Source organism: Bos grunniens, chromosome 12 (assembly GCF_055505025.1).
Source record: "Bos grunniens cultivar Pamir isolate PY7600 chromosome 12, Bosgru_T2T1.0, whole genome shotgun sequence".
In the NCBI taxonomy this organism is placed as follows: Eukaryota; Metazoa; Chordata; class Mammalia; order Artiodactyla; family Bovidae; genus Bos; species Bos grunniens.
Window position 1 is genome coordinate 75,784,678 of NC_141176.1, and position 14,537 is coordinate 75,799,214.

Here is a 14,537-nt window from a genome sequence, read left to right on the forward strand (position 1 = left end):
CCGGCTTCAACATCGGCCTTCAGCTTAAGGCTGGAACCTCTGCTGGCTAAGCCTGAAGGGTCTGCAACCTGTGCAAAGAAGAGACCAGAGAAGGCATTCATTTTGTTTTTGAATAAAAGCATCGAGCAGACTGTGGGTATCACCAAATATATGTTACCTTTTTTAAAACCAGTATTTCTCTTACCAGAGTGATGAAAACAACATCCCGAAGCAGTTTTGCAAAAGCAGAAAAAAAATGAGAACTGACATCCCTGCAAGACACGATATGCCTGTTTCCATCCAGAGCAGGGCAGTCACTGCGACAGCCTGCAGTGGCCCCACCCACAGGTAATGGAAGAATATGGTCACCTAAAAAGAGAAAGACAAAGCCCTCTTAGGATTGTATAAAAACAACACCACTAAGGATATAGTGGAGAAATAATCTCCTCTAAAGGAACAGACAGGAGTCTAAACAGAAATGATCTCAGTGGGTTTTACACCTGCTGAAGCAGAAATCCAAGCATCCATCTGATGATGCTATTCCAGGGTAGCATAGGACGGGTTCCAAGGAGAACCCAACCAGCCGCAATGAAGGAAGATATTGATTTTGTCTATACCACAGTTGAGCTCAAGGTGTCCCCAAACTCTCTCTGTCCCTAAATTCAGCCCCTATCTCCTCTAGCACTCCCCAGGAAAGCCTAATTATGGTACCTACCATACTCTCCAGTAATTTGTCTATTTACTTCCCTGACAGGCTATGGCTTTTCCAGGGTAAAACCTAAATCTTATTCATCCCTGAAACTTAGTAGGGGCCTTAGTTTATGTTTGATGAATTAAAAATTGACAGAGAAGTGGTCCAGTGTGATACAGATCTGACCAACAGCTACAACTCCCTGGGTAATATGACCTATTCATAAGTGCAAACAAAATAGCATGGTGGGTCAGGGGAGAGTAGGTTGTGTCTTGCTGGGGACAATCCCCCTGGAGTTATTCCTCAAAGGCTTCCTATGCAGCAGGTACTGAACAGGGAGCAGAGGAAAGAACAATCCCTGCCCACCAGGCCTTCATAACCCAGAAGAGGAGGAAGACAGAAAGTATAAAATTAGCATATGGCATAGCAATTCCATTTCGGGGAACGTACTCAGGAGAACTGAAAGCCCAAGCTTGAGCAGATATTTGTACACACATTTTCACAGCAGCAATGTTCACAATTGTCAGAAGGTAGAAGACAGTTTAGCCACAAGGCACAGTGACACCACGTGCCAAGAAGGGCTACTCCAGGAAGACCACTCAGACCCTAACCAAGCTGGGCAAGAACATTGCTGCCTGTTATTGGAGTATGTTGCAGACAATGTTAGAAAAATAAAACTCTCATCTTCCAGACAATGCACATTATTACTTCTAAATTATACAGAGAAGAAATAAGCATTGGATAAAAAGAACCATTGTCTTAAGTCCTCAACAGAATCCTGGCTGACACCAAACCCATCCCAGTAAGCTGAATCCAGTGAGAAGGACAGGACATGGAGGAGGATCCCTCTGGGGCAGCTCACCTGATCAAACATGTTCATATCATTGGACAGCAGGTTGACTATCTGGCCTGTGGTGGTCTTCCGCATGGCTGAGCTACTAAGGCGAAGGGCCTGAAATGAAAGAAGGAAACAGACAATAGGATTCCTATGATGAATCCAAGTCATTCTCAGAATATAACAAAACGAAGCACATTTTCATGGGGTCTTGAGTGGTGTCAGGAGGAGCAGGATGGCCCCTGATGGCAGGGCTCTAGGGACACTCATTCATCTTTCATCTCCTCAGTGTGGAGGCAGCCCACCCACAAGGACTGCAAAGGGTGGAATAGGGGCTCAGAGGGTAGAGAATCCTCTTGCAATGCAGGAAGAACAGGAGATGTGGGTTCAGTTCTTGTACCAAGAAGATCATCTGGAAGAGGAAGTAGCAACCAACTCCAGTATTCTTGTCTGGAAAGTACCATGGACAAAGAAGCCTGGCAGGTTACAGGCCAAAGGGTTGCAAAGAGTTGGACATGACTGAGTGACTAGGCATGCATGCAAAATCATGCACCCTGTTTTTCAGTGAACTTGGACTTGCCTGAGGTATAAAGGGATATAGGTTTAGAGTTAGGAGCCAACTAAGGTAAATTTGAAGCTAATTAGATGACAGTGGAGAGGCTGCCTGAAGGAAAGAAATTAGGGGACTTGGACTATAAATCTGGAGTAAATCATTAATTCTGTGTGTGACAACATTAAACATTTTGGTCTTAGTTTAATTCTGAAAGAAATTAAGCATTCAAAACATTAATTCCATAAGGATCCTGTGTTCTTAATGCCAGTCTACTGACAAAAATCACAGTCTGTGTTGTACAAGCCCTTTATTTGGTAAAAAGTTCTTTAAAATATCCTAGAGATCTGAGGAACCTGAAGAGACCATCTTGAGTATTTCAGTAAATCACCAACTGGAGGCTTTGACCGCACCACCCCCCCCCAAAAAAAAGTCATAGCTCTGAAAAACATCTCATTTAGTTCTCAAGTTAAACAGAAAAGTCAGTGATCAAGTGGGAATGCAAAATAATGTAGCCATGCTGAGAGTGTACAGGGGTCAAAAAGTTAATCATAAAATTAGCATATAGTACAGCAATTCCGTTTTAGGGACTGTACCCAAGAGAATTGAAAGCACAAGCTTAAGTAGATATTTTGTACACCCATTTTCACAGCAGCAATGTTCACAATAGCCAAAAGGTAGAAACAACCCGATTGTCCATTGATAGAAGAATGAATACAGAGAATGTTGTATAGACCTATAATGGAATATTATTCAGCCTTAAAATGGAATTAAATTCTGACACCTACTACAACATGGATGAACCTTGAAGACATGTCTTATATGACAAAAACCAGACACAAAATGACAAATACTGTGTGACTCCATTTATATGAAGCACCTAGAGTAGTCAAATTCATAAAGAGAAGAAGTAGAATGGTGCTGGCTCAGGGGAGGGTGTGGCAAATTTTAGGAAGTGGTATATGTACCACTGGAGACATGCCCCAGTCTGAAACCCACAGTGTAGACCAACTACGACTATGAACTTAGCAGCCATCCCATTTCTAACACCCAACCTGATTTCTCCTCAGAATCAGAGATCAGGATGTAAGCCAGAGAATGAACTACAGACATTCAGAGGGACCTTTCAGAGCTGCTCTACAGCACCAGCTTTGCCCTAAGGAATCAGTCCACCTGTAACCTGCACAGAAGGAGTGTTTTATATCTGCATCTCAGAAGGATTCTAGATGCAAGGCTGGGCCTGAGGAAATTTGTCTTTCCCACATTTCTTGAATTTCAGATTACATCTTTGGTTTAACCTCTGCAATTTCTAACTTCACACAGGGACAACTCTTTTAGGCATAATCAAGCCAGCAAATGAATATCTTTGGGAAATAGTTACATTCAAATAAGCAAACGTGCCAGTTCAGATCAGATTTTCCAAAGATGATGTTCCAAAGTATTAGTGAGAAGAGGAAGAAAAACAGAAGCTCACCTGTGCAACAAAGACCAAGTGTGGACTGAAGCATCATCTCATACCTCACTTAAGATTTTCACAGTACAGTTCTGGTGAAATTTCCTACTTATTTATGGGAGATAAGCATGATCTAAGAATACAAACATCTAGTTCATGTGTGGGGAAATCTCAGTATTTGTCTCCTAAATGGCAGAAGACACAACAAAATAAAAAGATAAGGATGAACAAGAATGAAGACCCCAGACTAGAATGCATGGGTGCCACTTCCATTTCCTTGTCACCCAGGAGGAAACTGGCTCACGTGCTGTAGTCAAGCATAGACAGTGACATGAAGGACTCCCAGGTTCACACAGCCCCAAGACTGACAAGACTTTTCTAAAGGAAAGGTGAGGTGAAGACATCTAGCATCTTGCCAAGAAAAATATCCCAAGGAAAAGAAGCTCTAGGTAAGTGGTAACTGGGTAGAAGAAGTAAAAGTTTCAATTTAAATTGTTTGGTTTTAGCTTTTGATGAGGACTTCATATTTTTTATGAAAATTATATATATTTAAGGTGCACAACATGATGTTTTGATATAAATATACATTGGGAAATGATTATTGTAGTAAAACTAATTAATATATCCCTTACACAGTTATTCTATTTTCTGTGTATGGTGAGAACACTCAGGATCTACTCCTTCAGAAAAGGGATTCCTTCTATACTGTTAGTAGGAATGTAAATTGGTGTAGCCACTATGGAAAACAGTTTGGAAGTTCCTCAAGAAATTAAAAATAGAATTGCCATATGATCCCATAATCCCATTCCTGGGCATATATCCAGAAAAACTATAGTTCAAAGGTATATGCATCCCTATGTTCATAGCAGCATTGTTCACAATAGCCAAAATGTGGAAGCAGTGTAAATGTCTATTGACAGATGAATGGATAAAGAAGATGTAGTACATGTATATAATAAACTATTATTCATACATAAAAAAAAAATGAAATAGTGCCCTGTGCAGCAACATGGACAGCCCTAGAGATTATCATAGTAAGTGAAGTAAGTCAGAGAGAAATATCATATCCCTTACTTGTGGAATCTAAAATATTAATACAACACACTTGTGGGTGCCAATGGGGAAAGAGGCAGAGGAGGGAAGTACTGGGAGTCTGGGATTAGCAGGTGTAAACTAGTATATATAGGATGGATAAACAACAAGATTTTACTGTATAGCACAGGGAATTATATTCAATGTCCTGTGATAAACCATAATCAAAAGAATATGAAAAAGAATAGATATATGTATAACTGAGTCACCTTGCTGTACAGAAATTAAATGCAATATTGTATTAATAAATCAACTGTACTTCAATAATAGTTTTAAAAATAACAAAGAGATCTACTCCCTCAGCAAATTTCAAGTAAACAATATAGTTATATAAGGATTTTTAATTAGACTTTGTTACAAATTTAGTAGATATTATGCAACATCCTATGGTTGAAAGTCACCAAAAGCAGCCCTGACCTGATCTCAATAGAAAGTTTTTCATTATCTATTGGTAAAGTGTGCTTAAATGACAACAAACTTGGCTCGATTCAAATAGCAACCTTCTCTTGTAAGGTGTAAATGATCTTAGTTACAAGATATTTAATTTACAGAGAAAGTGAAAGTGAACGCAGTTCAGTCATGTCCAACTCTTTTCGACCACATCGACTATACAGTCCATGGAATTCTCCAGGCCAGAATACTGGAGTGGGTAGCTGTTCCCTTGTCCAGGGGATCTTCCCAAGCCAGGGATTGAACCCAGATCTCCCGCATTGCAGACAGATTCTTTACCAGCTGAGCCAACAGGGAAGCCCAATTTACAGAGAACTTTCTCCAGATATTTCTGATGCTTCAGGAGAGGTACACACTTCAGTACCGAGTGACACTCACCTTGCGGTAGATCATATGGCACACGGTTACTCTCAGCCTTATCCCCATGGCTGCATGTGGTAGAAGCACAAGTGGTGCAGAACGGCCCACACGAGCACGCAGGTGCTCAGCCCTGCCGCGTAGCCATAGGCTTCGTGAAAAGCGGCAGAATTGGTGGGATCCTTGTTTTGAACATAACTAATCATTTTCCTGAAGAATATGGGCTGAATTACTCTGGTGCCTTCCTAAAAGGAAAAAAAAAAAAAAAAAAAGGCCTTAATTAGAAATATAAGGCATGTCAATTTTTCTTAACTCAAGCTTTACTTTTGTTATTAGCATGTAAAAAGGCATTTTGACAAAATGCTACATTCATGGCTAATCTAAAAGAAAAACACACTATCACTTATAGGTAACCTACTATCACCTATAAGACAAGCAGATGGTAATTTTAACCTTATGTTCGAAGACAATAAAGCTTTAGTACATTGTGCTTAGAACACAGTGGATGTTCAATAAATATTAAGCACTTAGAATGCATTTGGCAAACTACTAAGTGACTCTGACTAAGATGAATAAGGAAAAAGGTGGCAGGAGAAGGTAAGATATTTGCTTTCATGTGAACAAGCCCTGCTGGCAGCCTGCCCCGTCCGATATTTTCTCAACATCTCAGCCCATCAGAAAGTCAAGATGACTCATGTAGGGGAGGCAAACTCTTACCTTCTCCTTTATGCTATCTCCTTCATAAATGCTTTAAGCCTTTATGAACTGAGACCAGTACAAATATGGATTCAACCTTCCCCACCCTGAACTTCTACTTGTCAGTAGATGAAGAGAATGGAGCCCGGCTTCTGCTGAAGTATCACAAAACAACCAGCCTTGAAAGGTTTGTAGACTCTCAGCCCCAGGGGATACTGTGTTCATATGTATATACCCACTAGAAGCTGTAATGTTCCTTGGAGTCAAAAATAAAACAAGGCAAAAGCCAAGCTAAAAAATGTTGTCTTCCTCTGTTCACTTAACAAGGTTTTATTATCTCTTTTTGCTCTTCTCTGGAACTATGCAATCAGTTGGTATATCTTTCCCTTTCTCCTTTCGCTTTCTCTTTTCTCAGTTATTTGTAAAGCCTCCTTAGACAACCGTTTTGCCTTCTTGCATTTCTTTTCCTTTGGTATGGTTCTGGTCACTGCCTCCTGTACAATGTTATAAACATCTGTCCATAATTCTTCAGGCACTCTGTCTACCGGATCTAATTCCTTGAATCTATTTGATGTTTTCAAACTGTAGTGCTGGAGAAGACTCTTGAGATTCCCTTGGACAGCAAGGAGATCAAACCAGTCAATCCTAAAGGAAATCAACTCTGAATATTCATTGAAGGACTGACCCAAAACTGAAGCTCCAATATTTTGACCACCTGATACGAAGAACTGACTGATAGGAAAAGACCCTGATGCTAGGAAAGATTGAGGCCAGATGGAGAAGGGGCCAACAGAGGATGAGATGGTTGGATGGTATCACTGATTCAATGGATGAACAAGAGTTTGAGCAAACTCTGGGAGATAGGGAAGGACAGAGAGGCCTGGCATGCTGCAGTCTATGGGGACACAAAGAGTTGGACACAACTGAGTGACTGAACAACAACAATTCCGCCTGTATACATGGGAGATACCCAGGAAAACTAACTCCCTGAGATGACCCAAGTAACTACCTTAAATACTATCTTCAGCTAAAGACAAAAGAAAGGTCAGGTGGTATGAGGTGGGGAGGGGCACTTATAAGAGGTTAACAGAAAAAGCAGCTTAAATTAGGGTAGGGTTGGGTTTGTTAAGGAGATATAAGTCTTCTTAAACATTTCTCCACTGACAAGATTCTCTTGTGATTTAAAGTTATCTTTCTCTTTCTGGTACTGACAGGAAGATAGCTTTACAAAAGATTTCCTTTATCAATGTAAATGTCCCTCAGAGAAGGGTTAACTTCTACTCTGTCTTCAAAACTTTTCCTGTGTTTATTTCTCATTAAAATAATAATAATAATCAGGTCAAAATAATCTTTATGCTAAAGAGGCATATTCTGGTTATACATTCTGCTACCCTTCAATCCTATTCTATTTTTGTAGTTTTAAAATGTTCTCTAAAACCTACAAACTAAAAAAAAAAAAAAAATCCACCGCAGAAAGGAATTGACAGAGGAGTACAGAGCTGTTGACAGAAAATGCCTACTCTTGGCTCTGAGCCTTCAGTGGAGGCTCTAGCAGGGAGAAAGCCTCAGAACAGAACACAGAGAACACTGGTCCAGGAATCAGAATACTATGCTTCAGAAATCAGGTCAGTCTCCTCCAAGTTACATAACCAACCCTAAGCCCTCCTGTGCCTCCAGGTTTTTGCCTAATAAAATACTTGCCTGATCTACCTTGGAGGGATACTGGTAAACTAAATAAGTCACAACACCTCAAAGTGCTCTAAAACCATGATTTAAAAAGTAAGTGTAAGTTATGCTTAATTTTATTACATAAAAGTCCTGTGAAGAGGTCTACCTTATCATAATGGCAGAGGCTGGTTTCACAAAGGGCTTGGAAAACTCATTGCTGCTCAGAGACCATCATGGCAGAACAATAACTCTTGAGAAAAGTAATGTAATTTTCTAGACAGTAATTAAAAGTTTCATTTCTAAGCAGCTTGCTAGAAATTTTAACCATTATGAATGGATTCTTTTAAAATGAGTCACCTACTTTCCTGATGTCTTAAAGAAAGTGGATTGAGGGGAGTGAGAGTAATGAGTGAAACATGTGAGAGAGATTAAGAGAACAAACTTCCACTTATAAAATAAGTCATGGGGATATAAAATACAGCATAGGAAATACAGTCAATAATATTTGAAAAGCTTTGTATGGTGACAGAGGGTAACTAGACTTATAGTGATGAACATTTTATAATGTTTAAAAACATTGAACCACTATATTGCACACCTGAAATTAATGCAATATTGTAAGTCAATTATACTTCAATTAAAATAAATTTAAATGCTACAATAAAAACATAGATACATATGCTTTAAAGAAAATGAGTTGAGAAAGCATCACCCTCATTTATGACTCAAGGTCATCACTCTAGATATTACTAAGGGCTAATGCTATGTACACAAGAACCAGCACAGTGCACGCAGCAAGTGTGCTCTGCAGGTCCACTTCTGCTCTGCTCAGTGCTCCCTCTTGCACTCCCTTGCTGTGTAGTCCTCAGTTGTTGCTTTTGGCCTACAGTATCTTTGCCACAATCGGCCACTCCTCACTCTTCTGGGTTGAGTGGAGGTGAAGGTTGGAAAATAAATGCAAAAACTCAGAACAACTCTCAGGGAATGAGTCCTCAGTTAAGGCACAAAGCCCACTCAGGACTCAGAAGATTCTGTATACTTCCTGTCCATCAGTTGATCTCCAAAGTGAAGGTTCAGGTTAACATGTGCTTCCTACAACCTCCACCTTGACCAGAGACAACCAGAAAAAGTGGAGTTGGACAAAGGCCAAGTGATGGGACAAAACCAGGCCATTTCTAAGGGTCTCAGAGAAAGGACATAAGCCCCGGTCACTCCTCCCCTCTCAGAGGAAGGGACTGGGTGAACCCACTCTGGCTCTCTGAGGTCACCCCACTCACATATCAGCAAGCAGAGACTTCACCTCTCAGAGAGAAGGCCCTGATGACCTGGGGAAGTGGTCTATCTGACTCTGGCTCAGGCATAGGCTTCTGATCCCTCCTCTGCACCCTGAGGGCTCTGAGACATATCTCCTAACCCACAGTCTCCATGGAGGTGCACACAGGGGCCAGTGTGCTGGGAACTCGCTGGCTGTTGTGTTCTAATTAGGAATGACTGCAAGCACTCCTTCTTCAACATCAGTCTGTACTTGTTCCTGAGTGTTAGTCATTCATAATTCCCATAGGACAGAGATTTTCATAGTTTGAATCCTAACCCTAAAAGCCTCACACTGGACTTAAATCACCTGCTGGTGCTGCCAGCAGTGCTGGGGAGGCTCTGCCTGTGCTGTGCACGGTCACAGCTCATGGCTTGGGATCATGGATGATCCATGAGGTGTTCTGTGCACCACAGGAATTAAAATAAGGCTGGAGGTCACAGAGGAGATGTGTTTGTATTTTAGAGAATCCTGGGCTGAGTTTAGATCTTCCACTATCTAATATAGAAAGATCAGAAGGCAACATAGACAGAAGATCACAAAAAGAAAAGTTGCTTCATAAAATCAATTATTTAACTAATGTTCATTCCATCTGAGCAACTAGTTTTATTCATTAAAATCTCAAAACAGCACCTGAAAAGTATCTTTGAAATGTAACAGATCCTTACTAGTTCTGTCATGAGAAATCATTTATTAATTTCTCCAAACAGAATGTCAAAGGGCAAACCTAAGACAAGGAGTATTTGTGTTGGATTTCAGGATTCTTTTGACTATCAGAAAGAAAAATAAAAATCAGGAAAAAAAATCAATCTTCTCTAAACTAAGGGTAGTATAATACCTATGACTTAGCTGAATTAGCCAAAGGATTTAGTGATATTACACATAAAGTGCTCATAGCAGTTCCTGACATATGATATTTATGAGTACTTAATGTTGTTATTTAGTTGCTAAGTCATGTCTGACTCTTTTGAGACCTACATGGACTGTAGCCTGTCAGGCTCCTCTGTCCATGGGATTCTCCCGGCAACAATACTGGACTGGGTTGCCATTTCCTTCTCCAGGGGATCTTCCCAACCCAGGGATTGAACCCAGGTCTCCTGCATTGGCAGATGGATTCTTTACCACTGAGCCACCTGGGAAGCCCACTGTTGTCATTACTGCCCAACCAGCAGTACTGCTGTGGCCACCACCACTACTACTGAGTATGAGACCCTCTTACTGCTACTAGTACTTCTAATACTACAGAGAATGGGCCCCCACATCTGCCAGGTCCTCTACCCCCTACTTTTCTGCCATGACCACCCAGTTGTACCTTATGCAGCCCCCAGGCCTGGCCTTCCTGGATCCCCAGCAGGAAGCATTAGTAGGGCTGGACAACTTTGAAATCAGTACTCTACCTTGTCCTTCTCAAGGCACTGCAGTATCTCGGTGGTCAGTGCCCTCTCAAAGGTGGCACTCTGCCCACATACTTATCCCCACCCTCTGGCACAATGACCAACCCACCTTTGTCATCAAGGACTCCATCTTCCAGGACCATCCAGTCACCTGTGAGCTGACAGATTCTCTGGTCTCTCCAGATGTGTGAGGCAAACTTCAGCTACCCAGCTGCCCACTACCCACAGTGCCCTTCAGTACAACACAGCCTTTAAACAAGAGCCTACCTGTAACACTGCCCACTAAACACTGCCCACCTGTAAACCATCTGACCCACCCACCTCACCCCCAACACAATGGACTGATGACAACTCACCATCTTCTCCACCTAAAACACCCCTCTCTCAGTAACAGCATCTTCCACCCCTCCTGCTCTCACACACTCACAGGCCACCCGTGTCCCTAAGGCAGCGCTAAGGGACCATGGAGAGCACAAGCCACCCAGGGGGTTCTGCAGCAGACCCCCAGCAGGCTCAGCCAGAACAGGGGGCTGATGGCACTGTGTCCCCAAGTGGACTGTCCTCTGGGGGAACTTGACCCAGGTCCTTCAGGTTCACAGAGGTCAATGACCTCATGGTTTTCTGCCTTTGGTTTTCCCTGCACATTCCCTCCTCCACCCTCTGCCAAAGCTGGGCTCCCAGCAAATCATCCCCTCAGAGAAGACAGAAACCAGCATGGCAGGTACACAAAATTCATGGTGAAGCTGGAGCTCCTCCACATGGTGGGCCTTGGCTTCAAATAGCCAGCTCACTGAGAAGGGGACAGCTCAGGGAAGGGTTTGCTCTTGGGAGCTTTGAGCAGCTTCAGTCCAGATGCAGGGCCCTAGCTTTTCTTTCCCTGGAAGGGGAGAGGCTCTACCAGTGTCTACTGAGATACTGCAGTGCCTTGTGAAGGGCAGGGTGGAGTGTTGATTTCAAAGTTGCCCAGTGCCAGTAATGCTTCCTGCTAGGGATCCAGGAAGGCCAGCGCTGGGGGCTGCATAAGATGCAACTGGTAGATACCTTCTTAAAGAAGCATTTGTCAGATGTGACCTGGTCAAGTTAACAATTATTTGCCAAGCATCTGTAAAATGTCTTATGTTACTGGGGCTCTGGCCCAAATTGCCTTCCTTAAAACCACAGGGAACACATTCCTTGAGGTTGTTGGATCTCCTGTTGGTCATGGATCACTCAGCATTTATAGCACTTACTGAGCACCAAAAATGTCCTAAGATGATATAAAATGGCTTTTATTTCACAGCCATCTTCCTACAACACTGTTAACAATCTTAAACAGTTAAGAGATAAATAGTCATCTGTAGAAAGTCCAGGGCATTTCTCATTCTAAATAGAATTGTTGAGCTATATCATGTTTCCTAGACATGTTTCATCCTCAAACCATTGGACTCTCTCCCCTCCTGTCTTGTCCATCTCAGTACTGATTCAAATACACTGAAAAGTAATGTACTGTATGTAAAAGATTTTACCTCAAGAAATATAAAAATTCCCCAAACTACATAGGATTTCCAGTAACACTTTATGATTGCTTTCATTAAAGAAGGCTCCCGTGCATCTTTCTCAGCTCTCTTCACTTCCTGATCCTAGTACCTGCGATGAGAAACAAAGCACAATAAAGAACAGCTTGTCCACCAAAGGGAAAACAGGGGAGGGGTGGAGTGGGAGACGGGCCTTCAGTACAGGGTGCTCTGCGGCTGCCCTATAGATGGTGGCTTACTGCTCACAGGGGTCCTGAAAGGTGAGCAGTGCAGACCCTGAAACACCAGAAAAACGGACCTTGAGGGAAAGTCTTAGTCTCAGGAAAGAAGTTCCAGCCAAGCTTTGCTGGACTTACAGCTCATGAGCAGCTCAGGAGGGCAGACAGCCTCCTCCAGGGACCCCACCTCTGGGGACAGAGCTCGGCCTCCAGGGCTAAGGCTGTGGGCTCCCTCCACATCCACAGATGCACAGGGAACACGGGCTCCCTCAGTCTACAAAGTGGGCTAAGCCCAGGGTTAGCCTGAGGGTGGTGAGCGTGCAGTCATGACAGGGGGATTCAGAAGAACCCAGGGGAAGAAAAAGCCCCTCCAACATCTTTAGCCCCATGTGGAAATTCTCACTCTTTCTCCCCTTCTCCCTGCTGCCTGTGCTCACCCTTGCAGCTCTTCTCCAAGGTGCTGGGAGCGATCTTCTGGAAGCAGCGAGTACATGCCATCTTCTAATTTCTGTTTGTAACCAATTTTAAACAAGGGGTTTAGGCACCTGTTAAAAATTAAGAGAAGAGGAAAGTGACACATATCAACATTACACATCTTATTTATAACTGGAAGTTTGTCTTTTGGCCCCCTTCACCCCAAACTTGACATTTTTAATATCCTTTTTCCCTAAAAGGAGCCAAGGCTCCATGAATAAATGGCTCTTTCTAAGTTTGGGGCACTTTGTGTCAGCACCTGATAATTAGCTTTTTAAATTGTAACATAAATAGCTGATATTAAAGTTTGGAGATGTCCACTTAAAATACATCTATCTCCAGTGAACATGTGCCAGCTACATAACTAGATAAAGAGCCAGGCCACCCCACCCGTGAAGTTCCCACTTTTAGAAAGCTCTGGTTGACCTGATAAAATAGACCATTTCTCTGACTACTTGCTTCTCCTTTCTCATAATTTAATTCTTGCTCTTATGTTTTAAAATCCTAGACATCCCACCCTCAACCCCAAAAAGGCAGAACCCCAGGTCCAAATTCACTCATTTACTAGCTTTCCCCTTCTCTCTTGCCCTTTCTCCCCAGGACCTCATTGTGTTGCCCCAGGTATGTCCAGTACCCTCCAGGACATGTGAGTGATACACCTTACCATTGCAAAGTTCTCTGATGGTTGTTGCTGAGACATGGCTCACAATCCTAAGAACCATAAGAGCCAGTCAAGCCACAACACTGGCTCCAAAATGGGATGCCTGTGGGGGCTGCTATAACTAGTACAGGCCAAGATGAACAGAGCCCCAGGCATTCTCAGCCACAGCAGCAATGTTGAGAAGCTGAGACCTAAAGACAGAGTAAGTCCAAAGAAGGGCCTGTGACAAGTTGTGCCATAAAATAAGGAAGCACTCAAGGAATCACGAGGATGAGTAGAAGGGACAGAAAAGCCACTTTGAATGGCTCTTTGCTAGACAAATCTGGGATACTCTGACCATTAAAACAAATAAATGTCAATTAACCCTAACCCAGTAAACAATGAAAGAATCCATGCATCTCTACTGTTACATAAACAGGAGAGAAAGGGAAGTTCTTGCAAACAAATGCAAACAAACATAAGAGGAGCAACAGAGTCAGAACATCATCAAGGGAAGTTAAAACTAGTGGATCAAAGTTTGATGTGGAACATGATATTTATATAATCTCAAATTATGTCTCTGTAGTGAAGTGAAAGTGAAATCTCTCAGTCATGTCTGACTCTTAGCGACCCCATGGACTGCAGCCCACCAGGCTCCTCTGTCCATGGGATTTTCCAGGCAAGAGTACTGGAGTGGGGTGACATTAAATTACTTATTAATTATCAAAAGAAAAACAGTAACTATATAGAGGATCTGCTCCCATCAAAACCCTATTCAAATCCACTGCCTGCCTGCCAAGTCACTTCAATTTTGTCTGACTCTGTGCAACCCTATGGACTGCAGTCCCGCAGGCTCCTCTGTCCATGGGATTCTCCAGGCAAGAATACTGGAGTGGGTTGCCATGCCCTCCTTCGGGGGATCTTCCTGACCCAGGGATGAAACCTGTGTCTCTTATGTCTCCTGAATTTGCATGTGGGTTCTTTACCACTAGTACCACCTGAGAAGTCCCTCAAATCCACTATGCATTATTTAAATGACAATAGTTAATATGCAGAGATAGCTCAAAGACTGACACCATTTTTACTGATTTTTGCCACAGTAAGAATATTTTCAAAGCTAGACAATAATAATTCATGAAAACATGTTTCTCTCATTTATTGCATTATTCCTACCAAAATATGCTCAAGAATTTTTTAGTAGGAGATGCTCAAGA

At 42.4% G+C, this 14,537-nt stretch overlaps 1 pseudogene; it reads right to left on the bottom strand.

The window, feature by feature from the left end:
• LOC147361924 (ATP-binding cassette sub-family C member 4-like) overlaps positions 1-14,537 on the bottom strand; it is a 71,751-nt pseudogene that overhangs the window by 40,216 nt on the left and 16,998 nt on the right.